Source organism: Crinia signifera, chromosome 3 (genome assembly GCF_055691185.1).
Source record: "Crinia signifera chromosome 3, ASM5569118v1, whole genome shotgun sequence".
NCBI lineage: Eukaryota > Metazoa > Chordata > Amphibia > Anura > Myobatrachidae > Crinia > Crinia signifera.
Genome location: NC_139219.1, coordinates 74,449,143 through 74,465,109, shown reverse-complemented (window position 1 = coordinate 74,465,109; position 15,967 = coordinate 74,449,143). Strand labels below are relative to the sequence as shown.

Sequence of the window (15,967 nt, the reverse complement as noted above, 5' to 3'; positions counted from 1 at the left end):
GTATGTCAACTGTCTGAATATAGACATTTAGAATGATGACACGGACAATATATGAACATCCAAAATGTGAACATTAACAATACTGACATTGACATAATGTTACTAGGAACAATGTTGACTGCTCATTTTAGTTTTAGGGTATCTATTAGGCTGCTGTTGAGGATAGAGCAGGGGTTGTGCTTAAGGAGGTGATTCTGATTGAATCTTCGCTGCTTAACGAGCCTTCTAGCGCCGCCCTCCAGGTGTGTGAATGCACGCCCCCCGCCGCGCTCCGAACATCCCCGCCAATTTGCGAATGGATGTTTTGCCACTTTGCGAATGGATGTTTTGCATATACAGCCATTCTCAGGTTAGTGTACGAGGCCAAAATCATTCAATGGTCGGCGACCATCAAATTATTTTTATCCTGTTCGCAAATCTAAGTCAGTGTTAAATGACCTAGACTTGCGGTGTCCGGGTCCGAGAACGGAGTGGATGGCTGATGTCCTATGACATCAGCTGCCCCCCCCCCCCCCAGAAGGCAGGTGCCCGTCTGCATCCGTATGGGGACACCCAGCGTTTTCCTGGACGCACACACCGTTTTTGAGGGTGGTGGGTGTGCCCAGGAAATGTGAAGTCCCCCTGCCCGCCCCCACCTCTGTGCGAGCTCCACGGTCCACAAGTTGCTGAAGGCATCCACACAGTAGCTCTATACATATATGCACATGCTCAGTGCGTTAACATCAGTCCTGGTTGCAAAATCGCTGGAGACCGAAGGAGTTAGAATGAGGGCCTAAATGGGCTAAAAAGTGTAGATCAGTCTTGTAACCTTCCTTCCCGAAGACTGCCTTGCTATTGTTAGATGAACTGGAGTTCCTTGTAAATGCTGCGTGCAGCAGGTTTAGCTTTGGATCAATAAACACTCAGCAGGATAAGCTGCAAAGCATTTATAGTATAAGCTGATCTCAAAAATGTAAAACAAACGTCTAGGAACTAGTTCCAAATGTTAGAGACAGGTGCAGGGGCATATTCTGGGCCAACTATGATACAAAGGGGAAAATTCAGAAATGAGCACATAGAAACCATTGGCCTCAAATGCTGATGGTGTTTCTCTTCACATGTGTCCGAGACACACTGCGCATGTGTCCTGATATTTACTGCAGGGAGAGGCATATTGGAATTGGGGTGGATGGCAGCCATGTTGGTGTCAGCGACGGTGTCTGATGACATTGGCAGACAATCTTAAAATTCCTATACAGCACACATTCCCATGATCCCCATAAATAAATGAGATTTTTTTTTTTTTTTTATGAAATAGGAGCTCATATTAAGCTGCATTAGGTATTACAAGGTATATATCTATTTACTATGAAATAATACTGCCTGGGTCGGCTATGTAAGTGGTGGCTACCATCTTGGTGATGTCTGATATTATGTGACAATGTATGAAGAGAGGGGGAGGGGGGCTTTTGAAAGAAATATAGTCAGGAAAAAATGAGGCTAGCTAGCGATTGTATTTGTAAATCTGGGACTATGAGATAGGAAGCAGCTATAGGATCCAGGATACAGGTTACAAACAGACAGATTACAAAAAAAAGTAGTAATTTAGAGAGAATAGATAACTGAGGAAAAGAGCCTAATAGAGGAGGACATATCTATGTACTAATATGTGGCAATAACACATGTTATATCCCCTCTTATTGTGGAGAATCAGTGCTTACCAGAGTTACTGTGATATGTCTGCCAGGGTAGCAGAGTGAGGCTCCCCGGTGATACTGGCAGCAGTGGTAAGGCTGCACTTACTGCTATGCATAGAGGGGTGGAACACAAGGGATCTGCTCACCCCCCCCCCCTTTCCTTTACAAAAACACATCCCCAACCATCGCTCGGCATTCCTGGGCGGTGCCTGGGAGGTGATTACTCTGACATACAAAGATGGTCCATCTTATTTGTTTTGGAAGTTCTAGGCGTGTTGCATAACTGGTTGCGAACACAAGATATTTCGTAAATTGCTTATACCTGGAGGCCATGATCTAATGTAAAATCTGCACTTAATATAGGTAAAGTACAAGTTTAGGGGGGGTACACACCAGAACGATTAGGGCTCAATTCCATCAATCTGGATCCAATTCCGACCGATTGTATGCAGATTGTATGTAGATTGGGCATGTTTAGATCCAATTCCGATCCGATTCCAAACTGGTGCGCGTCCCCGCTGTCGTTTGGTCGGATCTGTAAAAGATCCATTCAACTGGATACAGACTGAGATTGGATTGGGATCGGATTGGATGCAGATCGTTAGCAGATTGTTAGCAGATCATGTGCTCCAACAGATCATGCGACCATCACACAATCTGCTAACGATCTACTAACAATCAGGATCGTTCTGGTGTGTACGGGGCCTTTTTCTCACACAATTCTGCATTCACAGCAATGGAGCTGATTCAGATAAGGTTAAGAGCTCAGACTCAAGATGCACCTGAATAGACAGGTCTAGCACTGTTGGCAGAGCTGTACTAAACTAAATGGGCATATACACGCAGTTAGCGATATGTGCTAGGCGATGTAGAGCAGGCGATTTCCCTGATGGCTAGATCGCCCATATATTCATAGTGATGTGTGCTAAGCGATCTGTGCTAACTCAGTGTTCTTGATGCACATGCAGGTGATCTATCAAGATTTTGAATGCATGTGCTAATTATATGCGCAGCGACAGTGATGTAGCGTATAATGTATGTGTTTACACTGGAGATGTGGCCTGACAGTGGCAGTACTGTAGTAAATGCTAAAGAAACACTACCCAATTCACACATACAGTACTCTAATGAAGTACATAAGAAAATACAGTATGTCTATACTCATAAAAAAAACACTTCCTATGTAAATTACAATTACATCCATATGCGGATATAAAAAAGAAATACTAATTTCAATAAAAAATTACATACACGTGTCCTTCATAATGTGGCCTGCGAATTGGTTGCCGCTACACAGTCGCTCGTGAGTGTTTGGCGCATAAACATCTCACCCATCTGCGTTCAATGCTTTTCTAGGAGTGAAGTATGTGCATGGCGAATGTTGCGGCAACGATGAGCGTGGCTACATCTGTATATGGCTGGATGGGCATGATACACAGCTGAATGCATTTTATGTAATACTTCACTTACAAATGAAGAGATATAAGTGGATCATAATGGCATATTGATAAATTAGCAGGCTATGCAAAGTGGGACAGAAGCATACAATTATTTATTTCTGGAAGCAACCCCAATGAGGATGGGTCTATTTTGGAGATAGTGTCATTGGAAAGAGCTCATGATACTATGGGATCTTCAGTAAGAGGACAGGCAACCCAACTGACTGCTTGCATGGGGCATTTGCTGGTCTGGTGGGCTCTGATAATTGTGCAATTTGTCCACCAAAGCGTTTTGCGCACTAGGCACTTAATCATGGATCCATGATTAAGTGCCTAGTGCACGAAACACGGTGGAAGACAAATCAGCAGAGACCGGAAGTTTGCATTGCCGTGACCGGAAGCAGCCATACAAGCCACGGGAGCAGAAGTCGCGGCTGCCCTGAAGGCGCAGAGACTTGGCAAATAGTAAGGGACAGTTAGGCTACACTGCACTATGGCAAACAATGGAGGTCATTGTGGTTGACTCTGCTAAACGCCACCCGCTGCCTGCATAAATGCCCCCCCTTCTGGATGGCAAATGTCCCCGCAGGCATGCAAATGGATGTTTTGCACAAACATCCATTCGCAGCCTTGGATGCAGGACGAAAATCATTCAATGGTCCCCAACCATGGAATGATTTCTTCAGTGTCTGCAACTCTAAGTCACTCTCTGGTGAATCTGATTTGTGGTGCCCTGCTATGTGAACAGGGAGGGCAGCTGACATCCGGTGATGTCAGCCCGCCCGCCCACTGAAGGCAGGAAGCCACCCCTGTTCGCATGGGGACACCCAGTATTTTCCTGGGTGCACCCAGAGTTTTCGTGGGTATGACCCTGGAAAAGCTCGGCATTTGCATGCCTGAAGCATCCCCCCCCCCCCCCCCGCGTGCGCTGCGAGCGCCTGGGAGACTGTGCAAGTCTCCGAGGGCTCCCGCATATGTGGATGCACAGATCTACAACATCGGTCCCTGTTGCGAATATACACTTTTAGCCCCAGGGGCAAACAGATTCCTCGAGTTCCACACTCGCTGGACAATTGTGTGACTGAGTGTTATGCCCAATTTTTTTTTTATCACTCCCCAGTGGGGGAATGTTGAATATACTCACAAGTACCGTCACCCATTGCATGCATGATAAATAAGGGTTCTACATACTGCATGTCAGATCTACCTTATATGTGGTTTGATAAGACTAATAGAGGTGCAGAATATGCACACAAGTAGATATGACCTATAAAAGTTTTGTAAACTCAAAACCTGTCATTTAATGAATGATGATGGAGCTCCAGACTCACCCATGGCCTTACCTATAAAATGACATGCATGCTAATTATCACCGTGACACTTCCCTCTCCTCCCATTGCTAAATATAGTCAGATGTCAGATCAGCCAGGGTTTTATGGCATCTGGAAATTTTACTGAGTGACCTCTTGTTACTATAAGAATCTCTTAAAGTCGCCACAAAGGGCAAACACATTTATTTCATCTGCGGATCAGCCACAGCTCTTAACCACTTTCTGTAACCGTTTAGAAATATTTATATAATTTGAGATACCTTTAATGCATTTTAAAATGCATGAAACCCATCGTCCAGGCAGCAGTCCAAGTCCACGAAGACGTGCAATACATACATTTCACAAACCCTGTTGTGTGTATCAGGGCTTTTTTTTTATTAAGTATAGAATTTATTTTATTTTCCATTAAGCCAGCTCTCAAACAAGAAAAGGTCTTAAAAGCAGATGCATCAGATTGTAGCAGACATATTGCTGATTTTAAAGATGCCTTGGCTTCTATGAATTGCTGACCAAGTATTTCTCTGATTAATTTGCATAGGTGTAATCAATGAATGCTTTAATGACACTGACCACATTATGGGGGTCAAATATATTATAACTGGGACACTGAGCAAAACTGTGCAGTTTGTTTGTTTTATGTACATGTAAAGTAATAAACAGATTTGGTAAAGGGGAAACAAGGTCATATATTTAACATAGGGTGAAAAAGACATATGGGCGATTTTTGGCCCTCAACATTAAAGGGCCACTGCTTGAGATAGCACTACAGTAAATTATGACTATCCCAGGTTATTTTTTTTCCTAAGCGAAATTTAAAGCCCATGGGGTATATATATACTAAAAGTCAATTTCAACTGATTTTAAATTTATATACTGTAAATCAATGTTGTGTTTAACCCTTTGAGTGCCAAGGGAATTTGTCAAAACAGGTGTGAAAATTGCCAAGCAAACCTTTTTTATTAACGCTCGCATTGCTGCGAGAGATCCTCAAAATAGCAATTAAAAATGCCAGCACCGCTCACAGCGACTGTTCTTTTTTTAGGTGCAATATTTAACTAAACGTCAATTCATTGACTTAGCTGTATTTGTATTTATTTATACTAAAAGAGCAGTTGCTGTGAGCGATGCTCGAATTTTTTGGATTTTGAGGATCGCTCCCAGCATCGTTGGCACACAAAGGGTTATGGAGTTAAACCACACATTTACTGCCGTTTAAAAATAAAAAAAAATCATCTGTTAGTATATGTGTGTTATAACCACTGACACAACATCGGACAAAAATCTATTAAAATCAACCATTAGGGGGGAATGCCATCATTGCTGACTTTTTGCCAGGTGAAAAACGGCAATAATTCAATCACAGACGTTTTCTCCTGTTTTTACAGTTAGTACATCCCCACCCATGCTGCTTCACCTTTATTTTTGTCATATCGGCATGGGTAAAAACGGACCTAAAAATGGGGGGAAAACTGCTGCAAATTTGACAAAACATGTGGATCTGCCACAAGTTCAACGATCCAATGCGGTTTTCGCCCGTGTCAAATTTTTTACAATTAAACTTCAATAATGCCAAGTGGCGGCTGCAGCCCTGGGGATCAAAGTGCAGGGGTGAAGAACTGCTTAGTAAATATAAACATACATTTTCTTATGTATGATATGGGTGTGGTATGACTGCCCGACAATCGGGATCCCGACAGTCAGTCTACCGACATTGGAATCCCAACTGCCAGTGCTCCGACAGGGGGGTGAGCTCAAACTTCGCCACACTGGGGGCTTGGTGGCTTGCTTCACTCGCCACAGGTTCTATTCTCCCTCTATGGGGTCGTGGACCCCCACTAAGGAGACTAGCCCCTATCAGTCGGGATTCCCCCTGTTGGAACACTGGCAGTCAGGAATCCGATGTCGGTATACTTACTGTCGGGATCCTGATTGTTGGGCAGTCATCCGGCACCCGTATGATATATATCTGCTGGCTGGTTCCCCCAGGGATCAGCAGGGCTGTGTGTATGAAGCATCTGGGACTCAGCATCAAACTCCTGCTAAGCCTGCCCCCAGAGCCCCATTGGCTTTTTTCACAGGAGTCTAGGCTTAGAAGAAGTGTGATGCCTTATGCTGAGTCCCAGGTGCCGCCACTGGTGATGTCTACTAAAGAAATTCTTCCAAATTGCCATACATAGGAGTCACAATGCCTTTTGTTAAAATTGCTGCCTTCATAAGATCATGGTCAGTAATGTATAGTCAGGTCTAAATCAATGATTACAATCAGGAAACTACAAAATTATTATCCAAAGAGTACTCAAAAAACCAAGAATAAAGGTGCAAACGGTGCGATTTTGACTATGGCTGATTTTGATTTTGCGATTTTCCCTTGAACTCCTCAGAGTCTAGAACCACCGATGTTGACAATATACACTGTGTGCGATTTGGCTATGCACGATTTTGGCTATACAATACCCAACATTATACACTTTCTATTCAAAATTGAGCTGCCTGCACAGTTAATTTTTCAACTATAGGCTTATCCTACTGTTTTCTCAGTGCCACATACTGTCCACCTCATATGTCTTTCTTGCTACCCCCCCCCCCCATCCTCTCTGCTATCTTTCCCTCATGCTGTCCATGCTATCCCTCTATCATCTCCTCTTTTATCTGCCAACCCATATTATATCCTTCTTCCCCCTGCTTTCCTTATGACCCACCCTCATGCATTTCTTTCCCTCTCCCTTTTATTTTACACATACTGTAAATCAGAAATGCTTCTCCATAGGCATGACGTCCCCTTCCAGGCTCAAGTGTAATAGAACTACAGAAGTCCTGGGATGCAGCTGCTATCAGTCACTGAGCCTGGGAGCCAACTGGTCACCATGTGGCATGCTCTCAGCCTATCACTGACTGAGCAAAAAAGTGAAAACATACTCGGTACTTACAGACAGTCAAAACGGTAGGAGGGCCCTGCTTGCCCTCTTACCGGATGTGATGGAGAACCAGGCAGGCTCTCAGACAGGCAAGAGTGGGATTCCCTGGGATTCCTTGTTGTGTTTATTTTATCAATGTATTTTAAATAAAAGGAGTTGCACTATACATCTCTCTTTCTCTCAAGTTCAACGTTTCATAAAAGAGAGTGAGTGACTTCAGGAGACAGTGGTGAGAGCCTGGACTGGGAGTGCACCTCCACTTAAGCAATCTTTATTGGAGAAGAGGAGTCGCATACCAATCCAAAGGGATGTATGGTAGATATTATTAAGCAAGTGCTGGTGGGAGGATCTACCCCTAGTGTATCTAGGGGTATCTGTACAAACTTTCCTTGTTTTTGTCATTTACCGGCTTAAGGAGAACCACACAATAGCAGCTATTGGAGTGGACTAGAGTTGCGCAGTACTAGTTCAAAGTTGTACCATTTTATCTTTTTGGTCTGAATTGCTTAGAAAATAGGGTATATATACATATCTACCTCAGCTGACAATATTGAAATAAGTATTAGGATGGTGTAAGACCAGAGTTTAGATGCCATTAAAGGAAGTATAGAGACATTTTAAGGAAGATGAAGGAAGAGGGCCCTGCTCATGAGAGATTTTCTAAAGGGATAACTTTTACCCCAGTTTATCAATTCTGTTTTCCCTCAAGGACTAATCACATGGGTGGAAATTAGGCACTTTAAGAAAATGTTCAATCCCTTTAATTCATGTGCCATTACAACTGTATTGAAAATAAAATGTGCTGGAGAAAACCATTCACAATCACTCACCATCCAATGGTTTTCCACATGTTCGCTGCCACCCAGTAAGTCTACACTTAGCCGGCACTGTGATCACCGTGGGGAGATGGCAGCCCCTGCTGATGTCAGCAGACCTCCCTTTCCAGAACAGCCTGGCCCGTCTGCTTTTTTAGGCAGCGCACCCAGAAAAAACGCCAGGGTCCCGCTTACAAATGCCCCCAGCTGTCAATTACCTTGCAAACAGCCATCAGTGGCTGGATTTGTTTGCACGGATGGGTCACGCATGTGCACTGCAGACCGTGTGCATGCATGGTCATTCGATTATCGATATGGCTGCAAATTTGCAGCCCAGAGAATGAATCTGAATCGGGCCCATGATGTAGTTGCAGTCGGAAGTTGCTTGACTTAATGTTACCTGAGCATGTTTTTACAATATGATAATAAATTAGAATAAGAATTGATTGCTAATTTCCGGAATCAGGTCCAGATCAGCATGGAAAGGGGTTAAAATATCCACATCAACCAAACAGGAAGTGAAAATGTATGTGTTCTGCTATTTACATTCACTGACGACATTGTCTGTGCTTGTTGTGAAAAACTTCCCATGATATACTGTAGATGCAGGTCACCCTACTGTTCTGAATTAAGATCACAACCTGAAAATTAGGCTTCTTATCTTCTGCAAAATATGTATCTCTTCTGTTCCCCATGTGCAGGTGCAGATTACTATATGGATAATTGATTTTCTTTGCAGAAATCTGCATTTAACCAAAATGGTTGCCATACAGCAGAATGTTTTTATACATCAATGAAGAGAAAATCTCTATCTGTTTAGAGCAATTATGGGACCTGCCAAGTTTGTAAAGAAAGTACTGTATGTATAACATAGCGGCTTGTACAGTATGTGTGTATTATACCACCATAGGAGCATAGTATAGGGATTACTATAGACAAATACTGAATGCCAGCTTACAATTTCATTATGTTCAGTCATATATTAAAGATATCCACATTTCATGTAATAGGCTCATAAAGCTATGATTAAATAGTCAGAGACGCACACAGTAACTCCAGCTGGTGCGTCTCTGTGCGTAACGGCTGTGCTAAAATATGCTAATGCCACAGGAGGAGGCAACCTGGTTAAATAGATGCATCCTGCCAGCTTCTCTGAGCTGTCCCCTAGGAGGCAGCATGGTGTCACCTACGTAAACATTGGTCATCTGCATAACTATCTGGGAAAGTCAAGAGTAGCTGCCTCAAACGACACAGCCATTGTCTTACGCAAACCCAGAAAATGAGGATGACATGCCCCCATGAATTTTATTATATGATGGCTCTCAATGTCCCCTAATGCCTGCAGCACATCAATGATTGCTTAGGCAGCACTGTGAGCACCATCGTAGACACAGATTTGCAGGTGAGCAGTACAGACCCTACACATGTGCACATCAACAATCATCTGGGAGGTAGGGTAACCAATGGGTTTGCGCACGTCTGAATTACGGTAGGCCCTTTGTACAGGTTTATTGTTGGACCACAGCGACACTCATGTATAAATCTGGTCATAGTCTGCATAATAGTTCAGCTGACAAAGAGCAGGGGAGGAGGGGCGATGTGACAATTTGAGCACCTCCATAAACTGGACAATGCATGGAGGCAATCCCCGTTGTCAGAATGGAACCATCCAGAACATTTTAGTGCAGTTTTCATGCAAATACTCTTCAAGTCTGTAGACCGAATGATAATAGTTCAAACCAGTCAGTTGGTAGGATCGTTTGCACATAATGGGGTATATTCAATGGATGCCAGATCCATTTTAAAATTCTTTTGACGGAATGAATCTGTCATCCATTATTGAATGCAGCTGCCAAATCCTGATGTCGGATTTGGCCGCTGATTGATGCTAACCCGGCTGGCGCGGGAGGCAGAGGGACCCGGCCCGGCAGCAGGACAGGTGAGTGAGGCGGGTGGGTACGGGAGGTGGCGGGAGGGTATGGGAGGCGGCAGACAGGAGGACGGCGCCGTGTAAGCTGCTGCTGCTCACCCGGTGCCATCCTCCCTGCCTCAATCCGACATCTTTTCATGTCGGATTGAGATTGCCGGAACATTGTCCAAAACCTTTCGTCAAAAATAGGTGGATTAGCGGCTATTCCGTCAATCCACCTGGTTTTCGGTTTTCAAACAGCTAGCATTGAATAGATCGGAAACCTTTCCGATCTATTCATGTCGGAAACTGCCATCTTGCGATGGCAGTTTCTACATCAACTGAATATACCCCTTAAACTTGCAGTGTATGCTGTTACGTCTGCAATTTGGTCGGCTAGTTTGGTTAATTAAACCTAAAACTCCAGCAATGACTACATGTGAGGGTTTAAATCAGCTGTATCCAGTGTTGCAAGTAAGGGGGTACGGTGTGGTACGGAGTACCTGTAAGAAATATGTTGCAGGTACGCAGTACCACTTACCCCCTGACCCACTGTCAATTCTATTTTCATTTTAAGTCTAAATATAATGCATCTGCAGGCCGCCCACCCAACGTTATGATTGGTGCTGTATGCAGCTACCGGCTACTGCTGATTTAGCCTGTCACACCGACAAGCATCAGCAGCGCCGACAGCATGAAGAGCAGGCTCCACTATTGTAAGCACAAGCTGCCTGGCTCTCCCCCAAGCAAGAGCCAACCCACCCCCAGTCATTCCCTGTTTCTCATTCCCTGTCTCCTGTGTCCACGCCTCTATTGTCATTTAGTCACTCCTCTAGCTTTGTGTGACCATGCCCCCTGATGACACATCACCATGCCCATTTTTGGTGGAGGCTATCAGTACCACCAAGAAAAAAATTCTACTTGCACCACTGGCTGTATCCCAACTCGTCATATTGCTGGACTACACTGGATATCTACAGAAACTAGAGGAACTGAGGTAAGATGATGGCTCCTATTTAACAGTCAGCAGTAATTCAAAGCCTGATTCAAAGACATGTGAGAAAACTTATGTCCACTTTTTGGTAAAACAGTTTTTTTTGTAAAATCCCCCACCTGTTACATATGACCACTGTCTGTTAAATCTACGGCATTATGTCCACCCTGGATTCAGGCTTAGAGTCATGTAGAAAACATGCACTGAACAGCCAAATGTACTTAATTTGCCTCACAGATGTCTGACCACATTACACGCAAATCTGGTAATGTGCAACCAATGGCCAGACCTATCCATTTATTGTCTCCTTGAGAATCCAAACAGGCCTGAAAAACACTTATTTTTATTTATTTTATAGGGAGGGCTAAGAAATGTTCTTCACATAAGAAAATTCAACACATTGTATCTTATAACTTCCAAACCTAATTTGGCAAAAATACATTCTTGTCACCAATCCAAAATGTGTTTTTGCCATGGAAAAGTAAAAGCTGTAATGTTGGCTAATACCAGTGAGGATACGTTATGAACTGCTTATGTTTAAAAATTGCTAAAATGGAAAGGGAGTCCCTGTGTTTGGTCTCTTAGCTGTGATTTATAATGAGAATGTCTGGTTTTTGTACAAGGAGTCAGGAGTGTGCCACACAAAACACACTAAGCTTGTTGCACAGCAACTAATCCTGCATCCTAAGGACTGCTAGAGAAATATGTGTCTTACTTGTGTCTCTCTTCTCCCAACACACTGAGCCAAACTAGAATTTATCACATGTTACGTCACCCTCCCTATCTGCTGCATACACTTTCATTAGCAGTCTTTCCAAGCAATGACTCTATTTCATAAGAAGCTAAAACACATTGAAAACCTTCAAGGGATACCGGTGTAAATGCTGGCACATGGCTATATTGCCACTATGTACTATTTAACAAATGGTTAATGCTGTATAGACCTCTGATTTCTTATTTTTTTACCTTTTGTTTAATGGGAAACACATGTTACCCTTGTTTCTGGACTTTACAGAGGTCGCCTCTAGGCCTCTATGGGGACAGCAATTGTGAGCAACTAATTAAGTGTTAAAAATCTTTGTACTTTAAGGAAAATGAACACTCTCAGTTCAGGATCGCTATAATATGCACTACAACTGTTACCGCAGTTAGTGTCTGTGTTCCAATTTAAATTATTACACTTTTTTAATGAACTCACTGTCTCTCTTTTAAACTGCACAAATCCAATGAAGATTCTACTATCACTTCTAGATGTCAAACCTTCAAGTGCTCCTTGATGTTTACAGAGGTTGGCCAGCAGAGGTCTCCATTAATTGTAAGACAAGGACCCTGATAAATTGTCTGACCATCTGAACAGCAGGGTTACCACATGGCTCTTAAACTACCATAAAAATCAGCCTGAAGGGGCCAGCAGAGATTTAACTGAAGCCAATATTCAGAAATGATCTGGATAAATAATGCTGCATGAATGAATAATTATCAATAATTACAATTGTGACATATATTCTGATAAGTGCTATACCACACAATGGGCGGCATGTTCCAACCTCTGGCTGTACATCTCGCCACACATCGCACCAATACTAATTGCATATGTACTACCTAAAGGTGGCCATACACTGCTGCGATGTCTCGCAGCAGTGTAAGGCCAGCCAAAACTCCACGAGCCGTCCGGGAACTTCCCGGGTGGCAGGGACGCATGCGATTCATCATAATTTGTTGTGATGGATCACATGCAACCCTGCTCCCCTTCTGGCCCGCCATCAGGAGGGAGGTCCGAGGTCGGGTGGTTGGAAGGCTAGCATGTCCGACCACCGACTCAGGTCCAATGCACATGGGACCGTGCATTGGACCTGAGGGGACATGAAACTGCATTGATTTGGGCCGATTTGATGGCCCGATTCGTCAGATTCGGCCGAGTGTATTAACATATACGATTAGTAATGCAAAGGGCAGCTCTCCCGATAAGAGCCGCCCTTTGCGATGAGCAACAGTCCCTGGACTTCACAGCAGGATGAAGTACCCACATGGGATGCTGGGGGTAATCCCTCTGACAGCATGCATAAGGAAAGAAGCCCATAGGCTTCTATAGGGTAACGTCAGCATCCACATCGAAGCACCAGCGCCCGGAGCTTAGTACATATGGTAAACTTGGTTAACTGCATATGGTTAACTGCATTTTTCCAATGGTACATTCCACCCAGAGTGAGCTCTTCTTGATTTTATGATGAAGAAGGCCTACCACGTATGTGTAGCCCTCGGCCTGTACATGCGTAAGGCTTGGAGGGAGGAATCTTTCTGATCCCTCTCCATCTAATTCTATGAAAAGAAGCCCAAAGGCTTCTATAGGCAACGCAACCTATAGATGGCATTGCCTATTAGGCACAAGCTTCAGAAAGCTTCACTTTGTGGAGTTTGATACATATGGGACTTGGTAAAATTCGATAAAAAAACAGAAGGTGAACCGCATTTTAGTGCTTAGAACATCTCACCCATAGTCCACACATTACCTCTAAATTTATCAATGGCAAATCAAAGTACTGATTTTGTTTTATTAATACAATCAATTACAGTTCAAGGTCTATTAAAAAAAAAAAGCAAAAAAACGTGTTATAGACTAGGAAACTATAAATCTACTTGATAAGGAATGCTAATCACCCCAGATGCATGCAGTAATTACAAACCAGCTAAAGATACACTACCATTCACATAGTTGTGTCTAATGACTGTTATATTTTATACAAACTGTGTATTATGAACCTCAAAATTAGTGTCCCCATGGTGATGAACAGATAATACAATATCTGCTAACTTATATTTTCCTTCATATTCCTGGCATGTTCTCCGAAGTGTGAGGAAAGATAGAAGCTGGATCTCCTACTATACATATAATGGTGTGTATTTTGCACCTTCCAGTCGCACTTCTGCCAGGAGAGTTTATTTCTGGGCTCATTTCAATGTATTGAACAGCTTCTTAGTGATGTATAATACAGAGAGTTCTGATATGCCCTCAGTCTCATGAGTAATGTCAGACTTAGGGGGGTATCCAATTATCCCCCAATAAAACATATGGGATGTTGTTTTCCTAGAAGTTTCACCAATGTTTTTAATATGATTAAGTCACCCAATGAAAAAACATTTCACCCTGAAAACACACAGGTTCGGTGAAATCTGTGTGTTTCCATCCACCTCGGACTCGTTTTCAATGAAAATGGGCTGTCTCCAGGGATTTTGTTACGCCTGTTTAACGGGGTTAAAACAGTTCAACAGGGCCGATAGCATATCCCCCAGGGGGGAAATTCCCTGCTATCCCATTAGGGCGGTATCCTATTAGCAGAGGTGCTTCACCGCTGCTAATAGGTTCAGCGAAAGGATATCCGATTAGCCCTGATGCCGGTGTCGCCAAAACATGATAATTGCTGTTATAGGGTACAAAGCCAAATTCCCAAAAAGCAGCCACTTATCCTTTTATCCCCATCCCATGTGTTTTCACCCATTTTCATTTATTTTTGGCTGACTATGGTTGCATAATACATGGATGTACCTGGTGGCTGAGAGGCATATAGAGGATAATAACTGGCATCTCCAATTCGGCTTAATGTTCTAAATCCATTTTATCAGAGGGGTCAAGAAGCATGATTTGCTTACTCCTCTGCTGACAGGAGCAGCTATACCTGGCAACACACCCACTGGTATATGGCTGAACCTTTAGTATATCAACCACACAGGGCACAGGTGGGAGCGGAGCTTAACAACCACCCCCCCCCCCCACCCCCCCCCCCAATAAATAAATGAAGAATAGATGCAACCTGCCAAACAGGTCCATTGGATGAAATAGTGGGCATTGACCACTGTCAGCGTGATGATTGCAAGCTCACGTGGCTGATCAGCAGCAGATGACATTGGATGTAAGTGCAAAAACAATGAGTATTCTTGCCTAAGGGAGTAAAATAGCTATGTGCTCCCCAAACCTCCTCTGTGGCATGATCTGACAATTTACTCATTTGCCCTAAGATCTTCCATAACTCATTTTCATAAAATGCAAATGAGAGGGATGTGACAAATGAGGCAGAGTAATACAAGGAGTAACTTCCTATCTGTGAATAGGAATGAAAAGGTAAATACAATTCTTATTACAGTATCTGAAAATGTCTTGAATCTGAATTAAAACAGATTTCACTTCTCCTTTATAAGCGGAAACCATACTCTGACTCCAGACCTCCCAGTTTACCATATGCCAACCCCTCTTTCAATTTACTTTTCCAAACCTAGGGAGACAAGGTCATTTCCTATTTTACTGTCCTCCAGCTAAATACAACAACCATACTTCCATAGATACAGCATACTGTAACATTTGTGCACACTGTCGCCTTTTTCAACCAGTAAAGATGTGATGATTCAAAATACTGAATCAATGCTGACATACAAAGAATTTCAATGCACATTTATGGCCAGACATATAATGAGATGCATGCCCTTAAGCTAGATGGCCAATGAACAAATCGTCCTGTTAAATCAGCATTGTACAGTTGCCCCCCATTGGTAGGTAAATGCTTCAGAGATTATTCCACCTTGCTACACGTTATATTTTAAATCTGTCTGGATTCATGGGACATATAGATACAGGATGCAACAAAGTGATCGTTTCTGGGCTAGACAATATTATACTATTCAGTTTGTCTGTGGAGAATAACATGAATGTTCTTGCAGCTAAACTGCTTATTACATGGCATCCATATGACAAACATGAATATTAAACAAATTACATAATTAGCTGGATAGGTTTTCTTGTCTACGATTAATATCAGCATCCCCTTTATCTGCATTGTAGGCTAGGTCATGTATAGTCCACGTGTGCTGAGCCGTGTAACTTGGGTTTTGTGCAATG

At 43.1% G+C, this 15,967-nt stretch overlaps 1 protein-coding gene across 6 annotated transcripts in view; it reads right to left on the bottom strand.

Annotated features, from left to right (window-relative positions):
• Positions 1-15,967, bottom strand: part of SLC8A1 (solute carrier family 8 member A1) — a 503,134-nt gene that overhangs the window by 314,586 nt on the left and 172,581 nt on the right. The gene's annotated exons all lie outside the window — the stretch shown is intronic.